The sequence below is a fragment of the Pan paniscus genome, chromosome 18, assembly GCF_029289425.2.
Source record: "Pan paniscus chromosome 18, NHGRI_mPanPan1-v2.0_pri, whole genome shotgun sequence".
NCBI lineage: Eukaryota > Metazoa > Chordata > Mammalia > Primates > Hominidae > Pan > Pan paniscus.
This window is the reverse complement of record NC_073267.2, coordinates 75,943,416-75,956,153: the sequence shown is the minus strand read 5'-3', so window position 1 is coordinate 75,956,153 and position 12,738 is coordinate 75,943,416. Positions and strand designations below refer to the sequence as shown.

At 47.9% G+C, this 12,738-nt stretch overlaps 1 protein-coding gene and 1 pseudogene across 2 annotated transcripts in view; one reads left to right on the top strand and one right to left on the bottom strand.

The window, feature by feature from the left end:
* Positions 1–12,738, bottom strand: part of BEAN1 (brain expressed associated with NEDD4 1) — a 77,395-nt gene that overhangs the window by 50,991 nt on the left and 13,666 nt on the right. The gene's annotated exons all lie outside the window — the stretch shown is intronic.
* LOC134729342 (uncharacterized) lies at positions 1,103–10,908 on the top strand (annotated as a pseudogene).

Below are 12,738 nucleotides of genomic sequence, written 5' to 3'. Positions count from 1 at the left end.
ATATATTTTAGGCTAGGCACTGTGGCTCATGCCTGTAATCCCAACACTTTGGGAGGTCAAGGTGGGAGGATTGCCTTAGCCCAGGAGTTTGACACCAGCGTGGGCAACATAGTGAGATCCTGTATATACAAAAAAATAATAAAAAGTTAGCCGGGCATGGTTGTGTGTGCCTATAGTTCCAGCTACTTGGAAGGGTTAAGTGGGAGGATTGCTTGAGCCCAGGAGTTTGAGATCAGCCTGGGCCACATAATGAGACCCTATATCTACAAAAATAATAAAAATTAGCTGGGTATGGTGGTGCATGCCTATAGTCCCAGCTACTTGGGAGGCTGAAGTGGGAGGACTGCTTGAGCCCAGGAGTTCAAGGTTACAGTGAGCTATGATTGCACCACTGCACTCCAGCCTTTTGAAGCCTTTGTCTTCAGAAAACAAAACAATGTGTGTGTGTGTGTGCATAACAGAATGAAAAAAAACACAACATAGTATCAAAATTTATGGAATTCAGCTAAAGCAATGCTTAGTGGGAAATTCATAGCTTTAAATACTTATATTAGAAAAGAAGAAAGGAAAAGAAGAAAGGCCTCGACTTGAAAACCTAAGCTTTCATGTTAAGAAACTAGAAAAAGAGTAAACAAAACCCAAAGCAAGTAGAGGAAGGAAATAATAAAGATGAGAGCAGAAATCAACGAACTAGAAAACAGAAAAGCAACAGAGAATATCAATGAAACCAAAAGTTGTTTTTTTGAAAAGATAAAATTTACAAATCTTAGCAGCCTTATGAGGTAGGTGCTAGTAATCTGATTTAATAGATGAGGGTACTGAGGCTCAGGAAGGTGAAGTGACTTGCCCAAGATCGCAAAGACAATTTTTAGTTGGGGGGAGGGAGACAGGATTTGAACCTGGTTCTGACTCCATAGACCAGGGAATAATATGATATCCTCTCTCCATCCTGGGGAGCTGTGTGTCCCTTCCTTACTCTGGGGCCGTACAATTGGGCATTGGGGTAAGTGAGTCTGCCACGTGAGGTGCCATGAGGATTGGGAAACCCAGCTATGAAGCAAACCATCTCTAAACCCCATCCTCCTTTTCTCTACACTCTGGAATGTCTGTCCTGCAAAAAGCATCTAGAAATTTCCCCAATAAACACTCACCTGACAACGCACTCAGATTCCTGGTCTCCCCACAGATCCCTTCGCCAAACACCCATGAGGGATTCTGGTGCCACCTGACCTCTGTAAATGTCACACTGGATGGGCACGCTTTTGCCAACTCCTTTAGGCCTTTCTGGTGGGACAGCAATTATGGCTCCTTCACCGTTCACCACGCTGCCCAGGCCCAAAGCCAGAGGCCTACAAAAGGCATGGCCCTGTGGTTTTCGATTCTGGAGCACATTAAAGGTGATAGGATTTTGTCCTCTGATCCTCAGAGATTCCTTCATTCCCCAGAATTTACAAGGGCATCTGGAAAACCAGCATCAGGGTAGCAGTGTATTAAAATTAGTATACCAGGGCTTATTCCAGAAATGCAAGGATGATTTAAGATCAGGAAATCTATTAGCATAGTATGTTACTTCAGTAGGCAGGACGACAGAAACCAGTAGAATAGGAAAAGACAGTTACCTCTTTGCCATGATAGATCCTGATGATCTCAACTGACTGCCAACATCACACTAAACCATGGAGCTTTGGAGTAGTTTCCCAGCATGAGATTCATGGAATGTGGATTCCAAAAAACATTACGGGGCATTTGGGGAGAAGTTCTTTATCCCCCACTCCCCATCAGATTGCTTTGCAGGCCTGAGCTATTTTGAGAATCAAACCAGTCCCAGTCCCAGGCCTTGTGTTCACCAACGTTCAGTATCCTGAGAAGGTAAGCAGCTCTAGGGTCTCTGGAAAAGGATCACCCTTCAGCCACCTTCCTTGGGCAGCCAAAGTCCCGAGTTCCTTTGCTGGAGCTGACCTGCTTCTTGGACTAGGACAGAACTCTGGTTAAATAAGACACAGACAATCCTGGCTTCAAGTCCTGGCACTGCCTCTTGCTGGCAGTGCCCACTGAGCAAGTCAGATCTCTAAGCCTCTATTGCCTCATCTGTAAAATGGGAGCAGCAATTTCGGCTATGAGCTAATCAAAGCAAACTGCCTAACAGGATGCCTGGCTCATAATAGGTGCCCAATACATGACAATCAAATATTCAAAATTTAAAGACATTCCCTAGACACAGAACTAAATGTGAAAGACAAAAGAGTAAAGCTTGAAGTGGAAAACATCAGAGAACATCTTCATGACCTTGCATTTCTTAAACAGGACACAGAAGATACTAACCATTTAAAAATGGATACATCGGACTATATTAAAATAAAAAAACTTTGGTTGGAGTTTGGGTTGCAAAGTGGTGGAGGGCTGAGGGCCTGCACAGGGACTGAGGCATCCAGGGTCAAGGTCAAGGTCATGGCTGGAACAAGTGAAAGATTTTGAAAGAAGATTCTCTAAATATATTCATCATTTGCAACCTCCCCCAGGACACTGGAGAATGTTTCTCATGGAGGGATCTGTCTGTACTTGTGCCTGGGAGTGGTTAATAGATCCCGAGACAAAAGAGTTCCTTCTTCACGTCTTTATGGAATCATCCATTTTTTCATGATTAGCTTTTCACTCTAATAGGTTTGTTCTTTGCTGGATGCACAAGAGGTAGTTGCACCATCAATTACAGCAGTTCAGTGTCAAACAGTATTAACAGAGTATAATATGTCTGGTGATGATACTGGAAAACTAATTTTGAAACCTAGGCCTTGTGTTCAATGAGGGGGCCTAAAACAGCCTTTCTTCAAATAAGTGATAAGTAAAAAGCCCCCACAGCATTCCTTTTCAGTTCAAAATATGCAAGCCACAGCAGCTGCTGAATGGAAATGTGTGATATTTACCTAGACTGTCTTTTAATGATGACTCATATTATCAGTGCTTTTGATACCTCTGCTCACCTATGCTTCAGTGTAGGTGTCCCTTGAATACTTCTCATCCTGCAAAGATTTTTTCTTTTTCTTTTCTTTCTTTCTTTCTTTTTTTTTTTTGAGACAGGGTCTTCTTGCTCTGTCACCCAGGCTGGAGCCTGGAGTACAGTGGCACAATCATAGCTCACTGCCGCCTCGAACTCTTACGCTCAAGCGATCCTCCTGCCTTTGCCTTCCAAATAGCTGGGACTATAGGTGTGTACCACCACACCTGGCTAATCTTAAAATTTTGTTTGTATACACAGGGTCTTGCTATGTTGCCCAAGCTGGTCTCAAACTCCTGGCCTCAAGCGATCCTCCCGTTTCGGCCTCCCAAAGTGCTGGGATTACAGGTATGAGCCACCCCATCCAGACCCATCCTGCAAAGATTTTTGCAGTAGTAGAAGTATAGGTCTTGGTTATTGCAGTACACTTAGAAACAGACCCTCATTCAGCCTTTGTATGTTTTTTTCAGTCTGTTCTAAATCAAAGCCAATCAAAGCCAATGTCAGACAAAGGGAAAGTGCTGTGAGCACCTATGTTCTCCTGCATGTGTTTCATCAGCTTGCCATCCCCACGGCTCTCGTAATAAGACAATCGTGTAGAGCTGGGGCTTTCATTCTTGCACAGTGAAAAATAAGCCCCACTGCAGGAGAAACCCTGGATGTGCTAAGATTGAGCTAAAATTGATATTGAAATGATACGTAAACATTTGTTGAGTCAGATACTGAACTTCAGCCACTCTTGTGGTTACACTATTTAGTTCAGTGTTTTTATTTAATGCTTAGGATAATTTCTAGTTTGAAGGAATTTAAAGAGCACTTCCCAGGTTTCTGAATATACAAATTCAGTAATAAATTACATAATGTCTGGGAATTTGATCATCATATTATTTTAGATAATTGGATCTTACACTTGATAGACATGCCAGCACACTAGTATTGCAGGTGTAATTGATCATCCTACTCCCTCACAAGAATAATATGGGAGCAATGCCACAGTGCTCTATTCTCACTGTTTAGAGTGTGTTGGTGACATATTGTGTGTGTATAATAGCCACACGTATTCATAATAGTCCTTGAACTATTGGGATCACTGCTGATATTTTAAAGCATTGGAGGTACCTTTTATCTTGAAAAAATATAATCTTTTTGAAAAACTTTAAATTGTTTCATTAGTGATTTTTTTTTTTTTTTTTTTTTTTTTTGAGATGGAGTCTCACTCTGCCACCCAGACTGGAGTGCAGTGGTGCGATACCGGCTCACTGCAACATCTGCCTCCTGGGTTCAAGAGATTCTCCTGCCTCAGCCTCCCGCGTAGCTGGGATTACAGGCATGCACCACCATGCCCACCTAATTTTGTATATTTAGTAGAGACGGGGTTTCTCCATGTTAGCCAGGCTGATCTCGAACTCCCGATCTCAGGTGATCTGCCCGCATTGGTCTCCCAAAGTGCTGGGATTACAGGTGTGAGCCACTGCACCCGGCCCATGAGTGATCTTTTAAATTTTAGTTAACTTAAAATCTGAATTGTTTTTTTGAGACAAGGTCTTGCTCTGTTGCCCAGGCTGGAGCGCAGTGGTGCACTCACATGGGTGAATCTCACAACATAATACTGAGCAAAAGTAGCCAGACCTGAAAGAAAACATACAACTCCATATATATAAAATTCAAAAATAAGCAAAACTAATTTACGGTGACAAAAGTCAAGTTAATGTTTACCCTTGACATGGGATAGTGACTGGGAGGACACATCAGGGGAGTTCTAAGATGCAAGTAAGGATGTGTCTATCTTCTTCTTTTTTGAGACAGGGTCTCACTCTGTTACCCAGGCTGGAGTACAGTGGCAAGATTGTAGCTCACTCAAGCCTTGAACTCCTGGACACTAGCAATCCTCCTGCCTTAGCCTCCCAAAGTGTTGGGATTACAGGCAGTGAGCCACTGTGCCTGGCCAAGGATGTGTTTCTTTTCTTTCTTTCTTTTTCTTTTTTTTGAGACAGAGTCTCGTTCTGTTGCCCGAGTGCAGTGGCACGATCTCGGCTCACCGCAACCTCTGCCTCCTGGGTTCAAGAGATTCTCCTGCCTCTGCCTCCCAAGTAGCTGGGACTACAGGCATCCGCCACCACACCCAGCTAATTTTTGTATTTTTTAGTAGAGACGAGGTTTTGCCATGTTGGCCAGGCTGGTCTTGAACTCCTGACCTCAGATGATCTGCCTGCCTCAGCCTCCCAAAGTGCTGGGATTACAGGTGTGAGCCACCGCACCCAGCCGTGTTTTTTGATATGAATGTGTTCAGTTTGTGAACATTCCTTGAGCTTGCACTGATGGTTGGTGCACCTTTCTGTATGTATGCTATATTTAGTGGTATGCTGGCAAACCAGCTTTCAGGAAAAAAAGAAAAAGAAAGGAAGAAAGAAAAAAAGAATCCCTGATTTGTACCGTTTGTCATTTTCCACAGTGTAAACACTCTCACTGTGGTGAATTTCAAGTTACCAGTGGTTTAGCAACTGGCTCATGAAACTCCTGCTTATTTAGCTATTGGCTCTTGTGAGCTGGTATTTCTACTAAAAACAACAACAACAAACAACAACAACAACAACAGCAAACCCTAGAGCATCTCTCTAGGAAAGGAATTCTCGGTTCTTGCTGTAGATGTTCAGAGATTCTCCTAGTGTCTTGGGGCCTACAGGGGAGGGATTGCAACAGGCAGGAGGGGAAAGTTTTGCTGGTCTGACTGTCCACTGCCTCCTAAGTGGCAGGTGGGGACCGGGTTGTGACATTTGTCTTTTTAAAGATGTGCCTTGGGTCACAGTTTTACTTTCCAAAGAGGTCTTCTCCTCTGCATCTTCACTGAGAACAGAGCAGCAGGCTCCCTCCTGGGGCATTTTCCACATTTATGTAGAAAGAGCACCTTACGTGGACTCAGGATGGGAGGTTGAAGTTTCAGCCACTAACATACTGTGTGACCTGGTCCCATTCCTTTCTGGACTAAGTTTCCACATCTGTAGTGTGAGACAGTTAGGGTAGAGCCCCAGGGTAAGACTCACAGGCTTGGCAGATGACCTCTTGCAACCAACCTATGAGGTAGGGAGAATCTATTTGCCTGAGTTACCCCATCAGGTGTTGGTGATGGGGTCAGGCACAAGGCTGGCACCTGGCTGGTCCCTGCTGGAACTTGGCAAATGCAGGTGGGCCACCTTGCCAAGCTGCCTCTCAATGCCAACCTGGGGCTGGTAGGGAAGGGAGAGAGAAGATGTGTTCTCTCCCTGGGCAGTCTGGGGAGAATCCTGCAGGGAAGACTGAGTTAGTTCTGCAACAGTCACTGTAGGATAAACACTCTGAAAAAGAAAGAAAAGAACACATGCTCACTGAGCACCCCTGTGTTCACCAAACCCTCATAGTCACATTGGAAACTAGGTCTAATGATCCCATTTTACAGGTGAAAAAACAAAGGCTCAAAAGATTGAAATACGTTTGCTCCAGCAGTTTTCAAACCTGGGTCTCTTAGCTCTTGCTGTTGTTATGGCATGAGGCCACATTCACCTCCAATCCTCTTCCTTAGGCCCATTCCTAGGGGACACAAGTGCCACCCAGGTATGAAGGCACCCGCAAACTCCTGGGCTCAAGTCATCCTCCTACCTCAGCCTCCCGGGTAGCTGGGTCTACAGGCATGTGCCACCATGCTCAGCTAATCTTTAAATTTTTTGTAGAGACAGGGTCTTGCTATGCTGCCCAGGCTGATCTCAAACTCTTGAGCTCAAGTGATCCTCCTGCCTTGGCCTCCCAGAGTGCTGAGACTACAGGTGTGAGCCACCACAGCTGGCTGGGTTCCTCTCTCTTGTCTTTGAAGCATGCAGGCTGCATGCTTCTGCAGTGACACCTGCAGAGGACAACCAGGCTTTCCCAATCACCTGGGCACAGGTCCAGATGCAGAGCTGAGAATCAGGGTAGCTAATTTAGGGTAGCCCTTGGCAGAGAAACAGAAATGTCCTTACTCATTCCTGTTAGTAGGAAAATCCCTCCCCCAATGCACTTGGCTTTGGGGTGCCATGGGTGACGACCCCAGGGGATCTTGCTTTCCCTGGCAAGACTTCTAGATACAGAAATCATTTTGCCCTTCACCAGCCCAAGACTCAGTCTTTTGACCCTTCCCTTCCCCACATTCCCACACTTGCTCCCTGGGTGATCTCATCCCACTTCACAGCACTGAGCGGCATTCACACACTGACAGTCCTCAAATTTACATCCCCAGCTCCAGACTCTTCTCTGAACCCCACATTCATGTACCCAACTGTCTGCCCTGTATCTCCACTCCAATGCCTGCAAAGCGTCTCAGACAAAACATGTCAAAACTCTGCATCTTGACTCACAGTCCCCCACCAAACCTGCCCATAATATTCCCCATCTCAGCAAATGGCAGCTCAGTCCTTCACGTTTCAAGCCCCAAACGCTGTCCTTTTTGACCCCTTCCTTATCCACCCCAAATCCAATGAATTTGGAAATCCTAACAGTTTCACCTTCAAATCTGATCCCATATTGACACTTCCACTATGAACCTCCTGGTCAAGGTACCACTGTCATCACCTAGACCACTGTCCCCCCCCCCTTTTTTTTTAGACAGAGTCTCACTCTAAGAGTCTCGCTCTATCACCCAGGCTGGAGATCAGTGGCATGATCTTGGCTCACTGCAGCCTCTGCCTCCCAGGTTCAAGCGATTCTCATGCCTCAGCCTCCCGAGTAGCTGGAATTACAGGCGTGCCCCACCACACCTGGCTAATTTTTGTATTTTTAGTAGAGACGGGGTTTCACTATGTTGGCCAGGCTGGTCTTGAACTCCTGACCTCAGGTGATCCATCGTCCTCGGCCTCCCAAAGTGCTGGGATTACAGGTATGAGCCACCTGGCCTGGACCACTGTCTTAACCTCCTAATTGGTCTACTTGCTTCCAACTGGGTCCTCCTCTAGCCTATTCTACTACAACCAGGATGATCAGGTCCCTTCTCAGCTCAAACCCCTCCAATGACTACTTGATTAGATGCCAAAGTCCTCCCATGGCTTCCAAGACCCTACATCATCTGGTCCCTACTGCCTCTGGTACCTTTCCTCTCCTCCTCTTCAGGCACCCTGGCCTTCATGCTGTTGATGGATCAAGCCAAACCTGCTCCTGATTCAGAATCCTCTGCCTGGACCCTCTTCATCTAGACACCTGTATGGCTCCCTCTCTTCCCTCTAGCAACTTCTGTTCCAGTGTTACCTTCTTGGCGAGCCTATGCCCTGACCCATCACCTCACTCTGCTTTTTTTTTTTTTTTTTTTTTTTTTTTTTGAGACGGAGTCTCACTCTGTTGCCCAGGCTGGAGTGCAGTGGTGTGATCTCGGCTCATTGCAAGCTCCACCTCCCAGGTTCACGCCATTCTCTTGCCTCAGCCTCCTGAGTAGCTGGGACTACAGGCGCCCACCACCACGCCTGGCTAATTTTTTGTATTTTTAGTAGAGACAGGGTTTCATCGTGTTAGCCAGGATGGTCTCAATCTCCTGACCTTGTGATCTGCCTGCCTCGGCTTCCAAAAGTGCTGGGATTACAGGTGTGAGCCACCATGCCCGGCCACCTCACTGTGCTTTTTCTGTCTTTGTAGCTCCTCCCCCAATTTGACATATTAGATATTCATTTGTCTGTTTGTGTCTGTCTCTTCTGGCTATGTTGGCACCATAAGAGCTGGGACTTTGCTTTGTTCAAGGCTGTAACCCTGGCACCCAGAAAGATTTTAGCATGTAGCAAATGCTCAATAAATATTTGTTGAACGAATGAATAAATGAATGGAAGAGGATGCCTGATATCAGGGATGACTGTCCACAGTTTACAATAGGAACCATGATGGAGCGGTGCTGCAGATAACCCAGCCTCAGGCTTCATTCTGGCTTGTGGAACCCATGGCCAGCTTGAACTGGAGGGCGGCAATGCTCCCGCCACAGTGCCGGGCATTTGGCACATATTAGCTCAAGCCCCCACCTCCCGCTCATGGCAGGTAATCCTCATGGTAACTCTCACAGCACCGGGATACCCCCATTTTACACCTGGGGGAACTGAGGCTCAGGGAGGTCAGGTAGTACACAAATGACGTGAGCAAGATTCAAACTCAGGTCTGTGTGCTCCAAAACACAGCTCCAGTTACCCTCTCCTGGGCTGTTGGCGAGAAAGACACAGATCAAGTCAGTGTCCTCAAGCCCCAGTTCCCAGAAAGACCTGCCAACAATTGCAAATTTCACAGATGGGTTAGGTCTTTGCCACCCACTCTCTCTGTCTTCCTCCCCTCCATCCTCCCCCTGCACTGTGACCAGCAGGGACCACCGAGGGGACCTGCCTCCAGCCACCTGTGATTGGCTGGCTCCACCTGCAGCCTCAAAGCCCCTCTACAAGCCATGGAGGCTGATGTTCCTCTGGCCTGCAGCCCTCACTGCCCTTTGTCCTGGAGGGAGGTCAGGAAGGAGGGGCTTGAGACCTCTCTATGAGGAAAGGGAAGGATCAGATTGGGGAAAATCTAAGTTCAGAGAACAAAGGGAGCTCTGGGGAAGAGCTCAGGAAGCCCTTCCTCGGGGCATGGTGGACACAGGGGAAGAGCCACCCAGCCGCTATCAGGCAGGGCTGCCACCAGGGACAGTGAGCTCACCACCAGGGGACAGTGAAATGCAAGCACTTTGCCAGCATAGAGTGCTCTGCAACAGTTGGGGCTATTAAGACTGCATTTAGTCCTCCAGCCAGGTTGAATGCCCTCTTGCCAGAGACCTGAATATGATATGATTGTGCACTGAAAATTAAGATGAGCGGGCTGGGTGCAGTGGCTCATGCCTGTAATCCCAGCACTTTGGGAGGCCGAGGCAGGTGGATCACTTGAGGCCAGGAGTTTAAGACCAGCCTGGTCAACATGGTGAAACCCCATCTCTACTAAAAATACAAAAAATTAGCCGGGGGTGGTGATGGGCACCTGTAATCCCAGCTGCTCGGGAGGCTGAGGCAGGAGAATCACTTGAACTGGGGAGGTGGAGGTTGCAGTGAGCTGAGATTGTGCCGCTGCACTCCAGCCTGGGTGACAGAGCAAGAGTTTGTATTAAAAAAAAAATTAAGATGAGCTATCAAATGCCGAGTACTCACTAGGGTCAGACTCTGTGCTAGACCAGAGAACTGTGAGGAGGGGCAGCTAGGATGTTCAGGGGCCATGAAGTCCCGCGGCAGAGTGGATTCCTCACCCCTGCTGTGGCAATGAAGGAGTAGATTTGGCTCCACCCTTGTCCTTTTTCCAGCTGTGGTTTGGCTAAGATTGAGCCCTGGACAAACTCACTTGGGGCGTAGCCCTGACCCCACCATTTTCTAGCTGTGCCATCTAGACTAATTTCTTCATCTCCTTTAGCCTCAGCTTCCTCATGTGTGGAATGGGCACACTGACCCCTCCCTTGCAGGACTTCTTCAAGGAAGCAAGGAGGCCACATAAAGAAATGATCATAAGGCCTTGTAAATCCTTCACCTGTGATATCTTATTTGATCCTCACAGCAACCCTCAGAGACAGAGCACTGGCTGAAGTCACTCCCTCCATCCCCTTGCTCACTCCAAAGTCACACTTCAGCAAAGGATGGATAATGGTTTCATTTCACAGGCTAGAGATCATTGGGCAGTGTCTGCATGTGTTCCAGCTCAGTGGGGAAGAGTTCTACAATTGATTAGTGATGTCTGCTCTGAGCACAGAAGTGGTGAATTTTGCAGTGTGTGCCATCGTTTGCCCTCCTTGCCCTCAAGTCCTTTCTTCTATTGGTAGCTAGGTCTCTGCAGAGATAACTGTCACAATGAGCAGAGCGAAAAACACCAACATCTGGTCTGAACCCCAAATTCATCTCCAAGAGTCCCTATCTCTATTTCCTCCTCTCCCTCAATACAGACCTGTGTAGGGAGAAGGTAGCCAAAAGGACAAGACTTTCAAATTTCTTGAGCATCTTCTCAGTGCCAGGCACCAAGCTAGACTCTCCGTGTAGCATGTCAATTTCGAGCACCAAACCAAAAGGGTGCTATTGTTATTCCCATTTTATAGATGAGCAAATTGAGGTTTTTAGAAATTAGGCTGCTTGCCCCAGCTGATAAGAAGCAGGGCCAGGTTGCACTGGAACCCACACACTGTATATCATACCATCTCTGAGGGAGACCCAAGCCCACCCAGAGGCCTTGCCTGGGCTGCGATTCCTGCCAGCCTGCAGGCAGCCACCATGAGCCCAGCAGAGACAAGCCCCACTTGACTTCTCTGTGGATGATCAGATGCTACCTCCCACTCTTCTTCTTCCTGCTTTGCTACAGACTTAGTCTCTTCTGGGGCCCCCAAACCCCTCCTTCCTTAGATCTGTTCCCAAAGGCCAGAGGGAGGCGGGCTGCCCCATCTTTCAGGGAGCTCCACGGAGCTGCCATCAGCTGGTGGCAGAAAGAGGTTGTGAAGCATCTGCTCTTGGAGCCTGCATCCTGGAGGAGTCCTGGGCCACCTTTCCCAGCTGGGGCCTGATGGAGAAGGCTCCTCCACCTCCAGCCTTCCTGAAGAGCCAGGCTGGTTCTCCTACTCACTCAATGCTTGAGGCAGGTCCTCTGAAGGCTGGGAAATGGCTCACAGGCTTGGTATTTGCTGGCAGAGAAACTGATCTCCCTCTTGCAGCCACTTGGCCAAAACCCCTCTGGGCTGCCCTGGGTCAGGGTTTGACTGCCTCCCCCTTTCTTGTTTTTGCCTCCTTCCTCTGCCTTGGTCTTCTCATCTGCCAAATTGAAAGGAGGCAGTTAATAAGAGCTGCTGGCACTATCTCCATGAGGGGCAGGGATGAGCTGAAATGCCTGAAAGTAAGATGGCGTTGAGGGGTGGGGAAGTTGGGGTGTGAGCAGTGCCTAGGAGGGGTCAGCCCAGCCTGGCCGATTAATGCCTGCTGGACTCCTGAGGGGCTGATGGACAAGCCTGCTCCCCCAGGGCCTGCAGCCATGGAAGCTGGCAGACCTGGGTTACAGGTGGGCTGGTGCCACTCACCTTGCCACCCTGCACTTGGTGGGCATAGCTGTTCACTCTCTCCAGACCTCACGTGCACTGACTCCTAGGGGCAGGGTCTTGCTTGGGAAACGTTTGGGCTTGTTTTATCTTCTGCAGACTTTTCTGGCTACTCTTCTAACCTGGCAGGGAGTAGGGGTGGAGAAGCCCAAATGGGAACAAACTGGGGCTCCTACTCTAACTTTCCCATTTTGTGGGGGCTTCAGTATCTTCACATGTACCTGGCAAGCTTATTTTGGGGGCTAAGGAAGTTAAAGTTATTCTGTATGTTTCTAAATGCACAACAGCTCCAGATCTGGAATGAGGAATTAAAAACAGCGGTGTGTGTCCATGTGAGTGCCCTCCTGGGATTTCTGGGTTTCCTTCCTGAGTGTTCCTATGTCTGTTTTGGGGGGTCTGGAGCGCTCAGGGTCCAGCATCCCTCCCAGAACCTGTGTGAGGGCCTCTGGTCTGTGAGCCATGGAGGCTGTCCACAAAGCATCTGCTTCATCTCGACTCATTCGCTTGTTCAGTTGCTCAATAAACACTGAGCACCTCCTATGTGCCAGGCACTGAGCACGGTGCTGCGGGCGAACTGGGAACCCAGCAGGCATGGCCCCTGCTTCCTGGATGTTCACCGTCCACCGGCAGCACGAACAAGTGAACACGCAGAAGAGACTTAATGAATGAGCAATTTCTAGGTTGATCTGAA